Raw genomic sequence first — 15,135 nt, forward strand, 5'->3', positions numbered from 1 at the left:
ATACTTTGTTCTGTACAAAGTTCCATTTGCACAACAGCAGGTGACATTGATTGTCAATCAGTGTTGCTTCCTAAGTGGACAGTTTGATTTCACAGAAGTTTGATTTACTTGGAGTTATATTGTGTTGTTTAAGTGTTCCCTTTATTTTTTTGAGCAGTGTATATATATATATATTCTACAAAATTCTAAATCTTATTTAGTAAAATTTATGTTTTCACTTTATGATTATTAATCTTGTCCCACGTGAATATATGTTTATGTGACTTTTTATTGTGGAATAACTTTTTATTCTTCTTTGTTGTTATTTATTTATACTTGGATACACAAATATAGAAAACTACATAAATACATAGATTGGAGGGGAAGCTCAGTTAAAGACAACACATGTTAAGTTAAACACAGTTAAAGTGGCAAGTCTGCGTTGGTTTGTACATGTTTAAAGAAGGGATATATCATCCATCCATTGCCTTCTGCTTATCTGGGGTCAGGTCACCCAAGTAACAACATAATTAAGGATTCCCAGACTTCCCTCTACCCAGCCAATTGGGCCAGCTCCTAGGGTGTAATCCCAATACATCCTACACCAGTGGTGCCCAAAGTCGGTCCTCGAAGGCCAGCATTTTGCAGGTTTTAGTTCTGTCCCTGGTTTAATGCACTTGGATCCAGTGATGGCTCAGTAGAAGAACATTGACCTGCTGGAAAGGTTGTTACCACCACCACAGAGAGAACTAAAACATGCAGAATGAAGGTGCTCGAGGACAAATTTTGGTCACCACTGGTGTAGGATGTATTGGGATTACACCCTAGGAGCTGGCCCAATTGGCTGGGTAAGATAATAAGATAATGCTAAACATTGTGAAATACTTACACAAGACTTACAATGTTGCCACATTAATGACAAAGTATTAAGTTCAGCTAATTATACAAGCTATGCCAATATAAAGTCTTTGTTTTCATTTTTAGATCCGGATCACATAAATAGGAGTCACTCATTGAAGATGAATCACAGTAAGAGACAGAAATTTGTACTCTTCTATATTTGAACAACAGTTCTCGCCTCAAGTAAAGAAACTGTGCGTTGTTTTTTTTGTTTGTTTGTTTTTGTTGTGGTTAGGCTGGACAGGGATCTTCGAATAATTGAGAGACACCATGGTGTAAAACGAAGGTGGCTCCCTTCGGATGACATTTTCCAGAGAACACTGAGAGATGTTGACCAGGAACTTAGAGGTCAGCTGATACGACGAGCACAAAATGAAGCAAGGGAGAGGGCCACTCTTCTCAACCTGAAAAGAAGATATAATGGTAACGCTACTTCTTTTCTTGACTGTATGGTCATTAGCAAAATTGAAGCTCAAAGGTCTTGTGGTTGAATCCCAGCATGTGGTAAACCTAAATTTAATCTTTATGTTATCCCTGCACCATGCATATGTTCACTCTGGGTACTTAAGCTTCTTTATGCAGTGTAAGAAGTGACTGGTTTATTCCAACTTGTCCTTTGTCATGGGTATGTGCTTTTGATGTGTATGGTTATTTATCTTTGGTGTATGAATATGTTTCTTGGGTGTATCCTGTCTTTCACCTAATGCCCGTTGTAAATAGGCACAGATAAGTGAGTATTGTAATACATCCATTTTCTAATGGACATTCAATGATCTTATGCATTACTGCAGATATTAAGTCACTGTAAGAACTATCAGTCTTTATATTCTGAGGATAACTTTAAGAGTACAATTAAAATATCATTCAATTATTGGCAGTAATAGATTTTGACCTACAAACTGAGATTTCCTTATGCGAACTTTAGTGTCATGTTGAATATCTTGTGTAGAATTGGCTGCCACTACTTGTGTTCACAAAATCCAAATTGAGATAAACACTATTTCAGATGTTGACCTTTTATTATGTTTAACATACTTCAATAAATGACTATTGTATCATGTTTTCATATTGTGTTGATTGTATTATTTTTACTAGTATTTATATTTCTTCTTTCTTTACAGATGGACAGGGAGTTGCTATAAGGCTGTCCAAGCAAGTGAATGCCTGTAACAGAAAACTGAAGAAGATTGTTACAGAGTACAATAATCTGCAGTGGCCTCCACAAACTGGCATCTTTCCATCACATTTAGAATTTCGAGAATTGTGTGATGCCTCCTCCCAGCTGTACACATTGTTTGATGAACAAGTGAGTAGAATTGATCTAAAGGTTTTATTCAACTTTCTACATGCACTTTATGTTGCTACTACGCTTTAACAAGGTTCCACTTGCAATTGTTCTCTTATTTTAAAGATTGAAGATCATGGTGTTGTTCCAAAGAACCTAAAAAGTCGAGCAATAGAAGCCCTGCATTTGAAGACTAGGGCAGCTGAAGAAAAGCTTCTACTTAAGAGAGAGATGAACACTGTCATTCTTCACCTTCATCAACAACATGGACATTTAAGTTCAACTATAAATGATACTGCAGATCCTGGTTCAAAAGCTGTACTTCATCAAAACATTATCATGTTAGAAAAGAAAATGTACAGTGCAATGAACATGTTCAAGAGGTTTATCGAAGTTGGTGCCCCTCCTCCAAATCATCACCTACCAGAGTTTAACTCTTATTCTCAAGCACTTATGTCTCCAGATCTACATTACATAGACTATGATGAAAGCATTGACGATGGAGAGGATGAAGAGGATGATGACGACAATGTTGACGAAGGAGAGAACAGCATAGATTGTGAATTATCTTCATGATTTATGGCCACTTACTGTCCTATGTGAAGAGCACATATTCCAGTATAAAAAGTGCATTGTTTGATGATTTTCATATAAGCTTTTTGTTCTAACATCTCAGTTTATTGCTTTTGATATTGTTGAGACATATCTGTTTTTTAAGTCAAGCTATATATAATCAAGGGCATTTTAGTTTTACTCATTACAGCTTTGTACTCTTTTTCACATTTATTAATGTTCTTGTTCAGTATGACATTGTTAATGACTAAACTTCATTTACAGTTTGAATTTAACTCTTAATTTTGAGATGCTGCATAATGTGCTTTACATAATATTTTTGAATTTGGGCACAACAACGAAATAACTAAAACGTAGTGGACAAAAATTTTGTGATGTTCATATTTGAGAAATATTTGACTGCTATCCAAGAATTACATTATTTTGAAGGGCACTACTCTGTATTAAAAATTCATTAAGAGCTACGTCAGTGTTTCTGTGATATTTCAGACAGATTTCAAAACTTACAATATAGACTATTTGTAGCCTGTGTAGGGACTTACAAACTGGTTGATTTGATTTACCTTCCTGGTTTTAGTAAGAATGCCAGCAGCACCATAATATATCATCTGCAGTTGGATGATTGACTACTTTTTTAGGAGACCCCTCACACCAGCATCCAGGTTGAGTGTTTGCTGTCTAAGCGCTCCTTCCACTGCTCCACCACTCAGATGGCTGCACAGACTAGTGAGAATTATCTTACTGTTAGATTTGCATTTAGTTTTGCAACTGTAAGGACATGTACATTCCTGGTTGTTTAAAAGGTTATAGAGCAGTTAATATTAGTGTTGATGTTTGCGTTTTTCAGGAGGGCAACGCGAATATTGACGTCCTTCACACCAGATATTACATTAAAATCTAAGCACACAGCGGGACGGATCAGGCAGGAATATAAAGACAGAGAGTCTGAATAACACCAACTGTATGCCAGAAAATTCTGACATGTAGTCTTATGTGATTTGTCTCTGCTTACATAAAAAAAATATATGGGCCACTTTGGAAAATGGTAACAAACCATTTTGGGACCTATACTGTCTGCCCTCTTTTTTCCCTTATGGGGCCCACCTAGGTATGCCGGCTGGGGCATTATGACATAACTGTTTGTAACCTACCTGAGAAAGCGGCAACATACAGTCATATGAAAAAGTTTGGGCACCCCTATTAATCTTAATCATTTTTATGTATAAATATTTGGGTGTTTGCAAAAGCTACTTCAGTTTGATATGTCTAATGGACACAGTAATATTTCTGTGTCCATTAGACACAGAAATAAATGAGGTTTATTGGACTAACAGAAAATGTGCAGTACGCATTAACAGAAAATTTGACAGGTGCAAAAATATGGGCACCTCAACAGAAAAGTGACATTAATATTTATTAGATCTGCCTTTTGCAAAAATAACAGCCTGTAGTTGCTTCCTGTAGCTTTTAATGAGTTCTCTGATCCTGTATGAAGGTATTTTTGACCATTCCTCTTTACAAAACAATTCCAGTTGAGCTAAGTGTGATGGTTGCCGAGCATGGACAGTCCGCTTCAAATCATCCCAGATGTTCAATGATATTCAGGTCTGGACTGGGATGGCCATCCAGAACATTGCAATTGTTCCTCTGCATGAATGCCTGAGTAGATTTGGAGCGGTGTTTTGGATCATTGTCTTGCTGAAATCTCCATCCCCGGCATAACTTCAACTTCATATCAGCTTCTTGAACATTATTCTCAAGAATCTGTTGATATTGAGTGGAATCCATGTGACCCTCAACTTTAACAAGATTCCCAGTACCAGCATTGGCCACACAGCCCCAAAGCATGATGGAACCTCCACCAAATTTTACAGTGGGTAGCAAGTGTTTTTCTTGGAATGCTGTCCCCCCCCCCCCCCCCCCCCCGCCATGCATAATGCCTTTTTTTATGACCAAACAACTCAATCTTTGTTTCTTCAGTCCACAGGACCTTATTCCAAAATGAAGCTGGCTCGTCCAAATGTGCTTTTGCAGACCTCAAGCGGCTCTGTTTGAGGCGTAATTGCTGAAAAGGCTTCTTTTGCATCACTCTCCCATACAGCTTCTCCTTGTTAACACATACTATCTGTAATAGTGCAGCTAAACTAAATATGAGAAAAAAGTGAAGCCCTGATCATAGTTTAATACACTACACACTACAATTACACTCTCAATGACCATATACATTACTTTATAACAGCCTCGCACTTACAACTCACAGGGTCTTATTGTTGCGGCACACGTTCAATGTTTGAAATGGAATGCGCCCCATCGCGGGTGCATTGACACACGGGGCGATGTCATGATTGAACTCACCAGTCTGAGTGGGTAGCAAATTCTGCTAAAGTAAGTAAATCACATTTTCCAGTCATAAATTGAAATTATCCGACAGAATGAAATCCTAATGTCAAATCGTATTAATAGTTTTCATTAAGCGGCAAAAAGTGTGTAACTGGTCACGTGGCGTGTCACCCATTGATAGCCAATAGTAACGTGACGTTGTGGAACTACTGCATCCCACACTGGGATCTTCTCCAGCTGTGTCCTATCAACATGCCTGTCCTAACGATTTCGCGAAGGGAGAAAGTGCCTTTACCTGAACGTGTCGTCTTCTAACCTGGTCAATTTGTTTATTTAAAAGGAAAGATCTTACTCATTCTTTTGCTAAAGAGTATTATCTGTGCTACCATGTGGAAATTTTTCAAGTGTAATAGTAATGAGTTCAGCTAACATGCTCACTGATGTGTTCGTTTGATACCCAAATGTTTGTTACTATTTAAAACACTCACATTTGACAGAATATCTTTTCAATACAAAAGCTTTTATTGATGCATTGTACATTTATCAATTGTTTAAGAAAAAACTACAGGAAATGCTAACATTGACAGCTGTCAGATGTCACAACTGTGACCAAATTAGAAGTGTCTTTTTTGCAGTCCCAGTGCAGACAATTTTTCAACGTTAAACATGTTAATGTTTCACCTTCGCTCTGAAAGACATAACAAGGCTCAACTTCTGGGAGTCTGACAATGACGACAAGTTTTTCTTGAATCCACATGCCAGGTGTGACCACTGCTCACATGTGTTGCAACGTCGCCACTCACGCCACTTCTTCTTGGCATTTTTTTTTTCATCACTGAACAGACAGTGGCAGATGTTGCAAACATCCGTAGTATCTAAATAAAGAAAAATAAGTCATTTATTGACAAATGTAGTTTAAAAAACATAAAAGAAGCATAATGCCTTAATTTATTTAAATGCATACCATCTGTAGTCGGTTCTCTTGGCAGCACTTCCGTCAAACCCATAGGCTCTGTTACGCTCCGCTCATCTAAAGAAGAATTAACAGTTTAGTTGCAATGTGATCTCAAGGTAGGTCATACCTTCAAGTAATGTTTAACATATTATACTTTATACGGGAATATGTTGAACTCAAGCGTTACTATCAGTTCTGTGTAAACAGCATATTTAAACATATTGAAACAGTTTTGTTATTAATACTTTTTATTTTTATTCATTGTCGTCAAAATTAGGGCCCTGAGGATGGGCATCCTGCATGTTTTAGTTCTCTCACCGGTGGAAGTTACAAACTTTTCATCATGTCAACCTATTCATAGGCCTTGCATTAAACCAGGAACAGAACTAAGAAATGCAAGGTGCTGGCCATTGAGGAACAATTTTGGGAACCCCTACTTTAAGCTATTGGTTAGTGTGATTTGTATGTAATTATTTCTACAATTTTTTTTATGTTGAAAACAAATTATTGCCTGCTCATTCATTAGTTCCGTAATTTGAGATGTCTTCTACTTCCTTAAATTTAAACAAGTGATGCAAGATAAGCATCTATGCTTTAGTTCTGTACTACTGTATTTTGTGGTACATCTTATTTAATAATTTCTTTAATGTTTGCATGTGTAATTAAAGCTGGAAATGTGGTTGATGTACATAGGGAATGAGAGTTTTCTGTGTTTTGTTGTGTGACTGATGGTCTCCACCTCAAGTGGTTTGAATAAGCAATAAAACATAACCAAACATAGTGCTGCAAAGTATTCGGATTTATGTCAGCTGTGACACCAGCTGCAACTATTACTTTTAACAGCTCACAATAAAATATTTCTGTATTCCGCATTTGTGAATGTGACTATTGTTCAGAGGGAACATCAGCTGTTGTGAGACTTGCCAACTTGCTAATTGTCACAACTACATTTGTTCAACAGTCTTAGCATGAGAAACGCATCACATGCACTATATTACACATACATTTTTGTACAACCACAATATCAATGCCGAGATGAATCTTGCAGACATTGACATGACAGTACAGCTATAATCCGACTATACATAATAGCCATATAGAACATTTTGAAAGGTGTTACATCCTCACTAATGAGATCACCCAATACACGTACCCCAAAGCGTATGTGATTTATCTAAGTATGGAATATTTATAATTTCTTAAACATATCTGGTTGTACGTCAGAGTGACCTAACGACAAAGCTGGACTCCCCACACTTTTTGTATCTGAAAACCTATAAGTCGTCCGGAATACATGTTTTCCTAAGGAAGACCAGACATATTGTGTTACCGAGGGTGTAGTGCACTTTGTAATATACCCACATAACATACATAACAACATTGTAATGGAGGACATTCAGGATAGACATGCAACGAACTTACCATTTGCACACATTCCATTCAAAATGTCTTCCACAGTTGGTGTCCTAATTTTCCTCCCGGGGTCTGATACAAAGAATAAAATATAATTATTGAAATTGTTTTTCCAACATATCTTCAATATGAGTACAATAAAATGCAATATCAAAACTTGAAGTACAAGTATCCAGGACATGGCTTAAACAGTATTTCTCAAGTACACATTGTGAAGTGTGAACGATTAAAGGTTTTCTTAAGGCTAATATTAATCAACACAACATTGTACTTTATTAATTTTAATGAACGAAAGGACAATCTCCCATACTCCAGGGTATATTTGTTTCATTTCTCGTTGTAAGTTGGCATCTGCTTCTGCAAAGTTTTTACAGTAACTATTCCATCACAGACCATAATTGCAAATAACTAAGCAGGTATCTGTTGGGATACACTGAATAGAATTGTCACAGGGAAAGAGATTTATTTCTAATATAAATCTGATATAAAAACCATATATACAATTTCAAATGGAATTGTATGATTAAAACAAGTCCAAAAAAAACCCCCTATTACATGGAAAGGGATACTGAATGAAGTCCTTCCAATAAGGACCGCTTGTTTTACTTCTCTGTCTGGTGGTTGTAACCTCCTCAACATGTCAATTTTCTTCTTTGGCCTTCTAATGAGCCATGATTGAATCCAGGTGTGTTAACCTAGATTCAATCATGGCTCAAGGGCATGAAGGTTCCAGCCCTTGAGAATCAACTTTGGAAACCACTGTTCTAGAAAGTAAATCGAACAGAACAATGCAAGTATTACACAACTACAAAATAACTAAGGCAAGATACTTTTTCCAAAAATTAAGTTTATGAATAGCCTGGTAAAAAAATGACCCATTGTACTACACATTGAAGCATCCAGAGGGTCTGGGCTATGGCTATTGAGACACTATTGCTCACTTAACACTCATTTAACACCTCTATAGAGGTGTTAAATTTTACCCAATCGCTAATGTTTGTCTGTGACGTATGTCATGTGCCAGTTCAATGCCAAAAATTCTACTTGAAATTGCATTCGCTGCAAAAAAATAAATAAATAAAATAAAATAAATAAATACATAAAATCTGTCACTACAAAGACAGAAGACCTGAGCTCATCGAGGCAGCTGTCCATGTTAATTCCATATTTGGAAGGCCAACAAAGACTGAATGGCTTCCTTTACTTTGCTACAACTACAGGCGGACTGCAATTCTAAAACAGCACAGAAAATTGGCAGTCTTAACAACTTCTCCTTCTGTTTACTGATTGGCACAATGAAACGTCTGCGGGAGATAATCCGAGTCAAGGGGAGAAAGCAAAGGCTGTGCTGTAAGTGAGAATTGCAATGATCAGGCTAGCTATACACACAACAATGCTTGTCAACATAACAGCTACAGTAAATCCTCTCTCACCTTTGTTCTTTAACTGATCCCTGCAGAACAGGTTGTAACCAGACAGGTCCTTGGTGTATAACTTCTTGTTTTTAGGTTGAGAAGAAGATGGCTTTTTTCTTCTATAGTTTCCAATCCAGTTCTAAAAAACACAAAAGTCTTGTTACAAAACAGGAAGCTTGAATTTATTTTTATATAAAATTGCATCTTGCCTTCTGAATTCTGAAATTGAACGGCTAGAAAGAACTTTGGTAAACATACATCAATGACAAACGGTGGCAAGCCAGTGGCCTGGGATGCCGCTCCAACCAGTGGAGATCCCACCCTGGTCATCCCTTCTTTATAGGCTTTCTGGAGGAAGACCTTCACTTCCTCCGAGATATGTGTTCTCTCTTATCATGAAATGAAAAAAAGCAGAGCATATAAAAAAATAATATTCGGGACAAACACATATTTTCTTAGATCTCGCTGTATAGCTCAATGTTTAAGAGATGCTACACATACCTCTTCTTGACATTGAACCTAAAACAAAGACAGAAAATACAACAATGACTATGAATAAACAGAAGGTAGATGTTTTTTCTGGTATGTGATAAATAAATATTAGCATGCATTGTGCTTGCAGGGTATCCCCCAGAAAACATGGTAAGCCCGGTGGTTGAGTTTTATGACAGTCAGTCATCCTGTAGGTGGTCATGTTTTTGAGATAAAAAATGTTAAAAGTTGACGGGAAATTTGAAATTACATTTTGAGAATTATGTGTTATTGAAAGATTGGAAGATTAATACTTGAACAATAACTATAAAGTCATAGAAAATGCAAACGTTTTACAAAGACTTAAATAAATAAACAATGCTTAGCCTGGTGGGGCAACAAATAAAGAATGATGGCCTCAGGGCTTATAATACACTGTGGGAAACGATGAAATGTAATGAACTGTATGATAGAATCCTAACATTAAATCAATATACTGATATAAACTAGTATACTGAAAAGTATACGGTTTTTTAAGATATATGAAACAAAATTTTAGCACATTGTTATTAAAGGTATGAAGGACAGCTACATTTGAATGTGACTGGCTTTTAAGAGGCTACTTTAGCTCGCTAAAGTAGCCTCTTTTTCTACCAAATAGGGTTAAAAACGTGTCTAAATCTGTACAAACACATGCTGTGCCACATACTCGCTAACATTAACTCATAGAACTACCATCAGCAGATTTATAAATGTAGACTTTCGGTCTTTTGAGGTTTTTTACTACATTTTTATTTGACAGATTCAGGGGCTACTCACCAGCTCCGACCGTGGAAAGTGTCGCGTCGAATGACGTAAGCTTCTTCTTCTTCTTCTCTAATGTTTTGTCGGGTGCAATCCGTAATTTATTATTATTACTACTAATACAAATATTAAACATTTTCATATGGTACAAACACAGATTTTCATATAATCATATGAGCAAATCCATCCGTATTTTTCTTTTTAATTTTTTTAATTAAAAATAAGATTAGGGCCAACCCTAACTTCTTCTTATCATTATTAATGGATTGCAAGCAACTTCGGATGTACATACAGCCACCTAGTGGAAGGCTATGAGGTTGGACAACTCATAACACTACATAACTCTAGAATATACCTTTTAATTTCATTGTATGCTTATATATATATATATATATATATATATATATATATATATATATATATATATATATAAAATTGCACGACCGGAAGATAAAAACACGGCATGTATTGAGAGAACACGTCTTGTAAAGATCCAATAAAATTAACCAAGTATGTTAAATTTTGGCATTTATTTTGAGTGAATTATTGGAAAAAATCCAAAGAAATAAAAGGCATATTGGAAATATAGGTCTTTAAAAAAGCGAACAAAAATAAACAAAAAACTCCGGTTTTAGATTTTAGTGAGTTGTTTTTAAATACTGTAACGATTGTTACAATACCTAATTAAAATCTTATGACGGATACGTTTGGCTTTTGTATTTTTAGTAAATTCTTAATATCCTGTTCAAATTCGCAGATAAATTATAAATAAAGGTTTTTAAAAAAAAGGTTAAAAAAAGGTTCTATTAGCGACAAGCGGCTGTTATCACCGATAGAATGGTTGATAACGGTTGATAACAGCCTGCTAGCAGGTAGAGCAGGGACCAACTGAGGCCATTCAATGGGGCTGATAACCACTGATAATCGCCATTCTATGGGATGATAACATCCGAAGCGGGTGATTTCTTAACATCATAAATCAGTATTTGGTGCAGAAATAATGATCTGCTGTCATATTCAGATAATAAGAGTTTAAACTTTTATGCTTTGTGAAATAAACAGATTTATTAAATTGCTGCTTTGGAAACTTTTATGCTGTAATACGTAACCAGTGGTTGTAAAGCAGTAATATTCATATCTGGTTTTATTCCCACCAACAGACAGTAAAAAATAAGTTTGTTCTCGATTCTGTCTGCTGCTGGTGTTGGAGGTAACCTTCGTCCTGCTGAGCATCGGCATCATCACCTGGAGTGAGTCTCTCTCTCCTCGTATTTATCGTCTATTATCCCGTTTTTAGCTTCAGTGCTGCTCTGCAGCGTCGTGCAGTTATGAAAGGTTAAAGGTCACATGATGACAGTGTGTTGTGGTGCTTTCTGTCGTTTGAAGGCTGTTTGGAAATAAAGAAACAGAAAACGAGAGGCTGGAGCTGGCGTCTGAGCGGACGTGCATAGAGAAGGAAAAGCTCAGATTCATCCTCACATCCACAAACTTCTCCGTGAGAAACTTCTGTCCCGTTGGACGTGAGAAACTCGATTATATACGATTAGATGATTATTCAAAGTTTAAACTAGGAGGAGACTGAAATTTGATGCAATGTAAACAGTTGCTGTAGTTTTAAGTGTAAAATGTCTTGCCATATTTACAGTGGATACGGCAAGACAGTTACCTTAATAATGAAGTGCAGCAGCCCACGATTGTTTTCTCTGGAACATAACTCAGTTACTTGAGGAAAATTTGCTTTTCACAGATTTATCTTTCTTAATGCTGATTGAAGAAAAAATTAATGTTTCCTAGCAACCCCGACAGAGTTCTGGCCGTAACCCAGCAACTCCAGCCAAGCCCAACCCGTTACCTAGTAACCCCAGCTGAGCTCCAGCACATTTGCTCAGCTGGTTTTCAAATTCAGAAATAGTTTAGGAAAGTAAAATAATGTAGCTCATTAATTCAGATCCTTCAAAGAGTTATTGTAGATGCTGATGGCTGATGCCAGGGTCCTGAGTATGGGCTGCACAGTGGCTGCTGTTGACTTACCACTTGCTGTATTCTTGTTGGTTGTGCAGGAAGCCCCACTTCTGCTTTTCAAAGAGGTACAGTTGTGTAATTGCAGCCATTTTCACATGTAAGTGTGCCCAGCAGCAGCTCATTTGGATTTAAAGTGACGGAGGCCTTAAAGAGTTCAATAGAGGCAGAACTGAGCAGAATGAAATCTCATTGTCTAAGAGTGATTCTGAGGAAAACATGTTCAGTCTCCTAACCTGGCAGCGTAATAGGTCACCTTAAGAAGCACAGCATGATAAACTCTGCTGGTTTTGCTCTGTATTAAACTTGTCTTACTGTGGCGGCTGCAGAGTGCCAGTTGTGTCCGGACGGATGGCTCCGGTTCCAGGAAAAGTGCTACTGGTTCAGGAACGACACCGAGCTGAACTGGGAAGAAAGTCGTCGGTTCTGTCAGGACAGATCTGCAGATCTGGTTGTTATTAATAATCCTCAGCAACAGGTGAGCTAGAACACCAATATGAATAATTTAAAAACTAAAGTAATCTGAGCCTTTAATGACAATGTTTCTCCACTTTCATCAGTAACCTCGGCCTGCAGCTGGATCTGGCTCGGCCTGCAGCACATGGACAGCAGCTGGATCTGGCTCGGCCTGCAGCACATGGACAGCAGCTGGATCTGGCTCGGCCTGCAGCACATGGACAGCAGCTGGATCTGGCTCGGCCTGCAGCACATGGACAGCAGCTGGATCTGGATCGACGGATGTAAAGACACTTCAGGGTAAGAGTTTATAAAGAAACAAAGAAATAAAATGATGTTTTCTTTTATGGTGTTTCTGTCTACAGGTTTTGGATGGATGATGTCAACCCGTTGGGTTCGTATGCGGAGGTGTTGGGCTGGAGGAATCTCACAGACGGCTGGATGCCGACGACATCTTCGACCTTTGACCTTCAGCAAGGTTGTCTGTGAGCTGGAAGCCTTCAGCGTTTCCAATTAAAGAGTTTCTGTTCTCACTCTTCACCGTGATATTTACACCATCTAAACTGAAACACATCATATTTTAAAGTCTCATCATGATATTAAATATCTTGCCTTTCATTGGTGCTTTAAATGACCTCATCTGCTAATTAGAGGAAATAAATCGGCTATTGATCCGTTCATGATCATGTATAGATTATATCTGCATTGTTGTTGTTTTAAAAATATGTTTTTTTTCTGTTTGTCACTACACCTAAAAATATGTATTCAATAGTAATAAACAGTAAAATACAGAAAAAATCAGTTAAAAGAATCTCAGCATCCAAGACTTAAATAATCGGTGAAAACAGTAAATTGTACATTAATTTTATGAGTTGTATTCATGTTCATTTTAGGGAAAACATTTTCTTTTCCAGTAAAACATTTACACCAGCACAATTTTAAACTCTAAAGTAAACAATGATAATGAAAGAAAAATGTTTTACCTTTAATTTTTCGGTGGATTTCTTGATGTGCTCATAATTTTCAGTAAATTATTTACTCTTACTACTTTTAGTGTAAAATACGTGAACATTATTTGTCCTTTTGAAGATTCTTCATATTTGTGGCTTTCATGAGATTTTAACACAAAACTGAAGGCAGGAAACAGAAACTTCTGCATGTTAACGTGTTATTATGCTGGTATCTCCAATGTTTTAGTCTTTTCTTTAGTTTTCTTTAGACTTTAGTCTTTTCTACTAAAGTCTAGAAAAGACAAAACTAATCTAATGTAGCAGAGCTGCTCTAACCTGCTGCCACCAGAGGGCACTATCCTATATAATTTGTTTTATTAAGAGTTTGGTGGAAGGAAAACCACTTGTTCTTCATAAACTCAACCTAAAGTACAGAAATAAATCAGATTAGATTTTATCATCACTGCTCACTGTGTAGTGAATGAAAAATAAACTAAATTTAAATATTTTTGGAGGATTCAGGCTTTATTTCACAGAAATTACTAGGAAAATGATTCATATTTTACTTACTAATAAGAAAATATAGTTTTCTGATGACAGTTTGCTCATATAAATGAAACTTGTTTCGCTCTGTATTGTGATTTAAAATATTGTGCTTATGTTACACAGCATTGCTATATTTTTACTAGTTTTGTCTTTTACAGCTGCCAAGTTTTTTTTTCATTCATTCTTGTAAAATACTGTAATGTTATTAAATACATGTAATGCTTTTTGAGGGAAACACCATTTCTATCCTGTGTATGTCTTGAACATATGGCAATTATAAAGTTGTTTATAAATAAAATGTTTTTGTAATTAAAGTTTTTATTGATATTCTGAATATTATCACATATGAAGCACAAACAGAAACAGAAAAGCTGAAAACTCCCCCAGCTGTACGTCACATGCATGTTGCAGAGTTTACAGTTTTTCCCAGTAACTTGGAAAAACTAGTTTTCTAGGAAATCCAAGAAGTTTCATCCTGACGTTTCACACGGAGGACCGAATTCTGCTCAGTGAGTCCAAAGCGGCCCCGGTCCTGGTTCCCCTTCATGTTGTTGAGCATGGCTTCACAGGAAGCATCCATTTAATCCACTCATTTAACTCGGGACACTTTGTGGTCCTCCACTGTCTGATGATGATCCTGCATGCTGTCACCACACCGACCACCGTAAAGAATCCTTCTGGGGTGTTTAGCATTTCAGATCCGTCTCCTAGTGAACCCAGTTCTGGAGTCTGACGGATCTCTGAGCCGAGCCAAGATTTTAATCCAAAGAGGTGAAACCAGAGAACAGACCCAAAAACAGAGCCAATATGTTCCCACCTCTGTCTGACGTTCCCAACACATATTGTCTGCATTATTTCATTCTATGTAGTTTGTTGTTTATTAACTATTTGATGTTTTAAACTATTTAATGTTTTTAACTATTTAATGTTTTAACAATTGTTTGCATGTTTGCCAGTGGATTCTTCCCTCAACACAACATAATGTCATGTTTATTTATTTACATGCTGATCAAGACAAGACATGCAAAA

The 15,135-nt window shown here is 36.8% G+C and overlaps 1 long non-coding RNA gene across 1 annotated transcript; it reads left to right on the forward strand.

Annotated features, from left to right (window-relative positions):
* The first annotated feature begins 961 nt into the window (after positions 1–961).
* On the forward strand, positions 962–3,201 carry LOC114139266 (uncharacterized). Its single transcript, XR_003594413.1, has 4 exons — positions 962–1,008; positions 1,115–1,302; positions 2,001–2,185; positions 2,291–3,201. It is a non-coding gene; the product is annotated as an uncharacterized LOC114139266 (long non-coding RNA).
* The last annotated feature ends 11,934 nt before the right edge of the window (positions 3,202–15,135 follow it).

The sequence above is a fragment of the Xiphophorus couchianus genome, chromosome 3 (genome assembly GCF_001444195.1).
Source record: "Xiphophorus couchianus chromosome 3, X_couchianus-1.0, whole genome shotgun sequence".
In the NCBI taxonomy this organism is placed as follows: domain Eukaryota; kingdom Metazoa; phylum Chordata; class Actinopteri; order Cyprinodontiformes; family Poeciliidae; genus Xiphophorus; species Xiphophorus couchianus.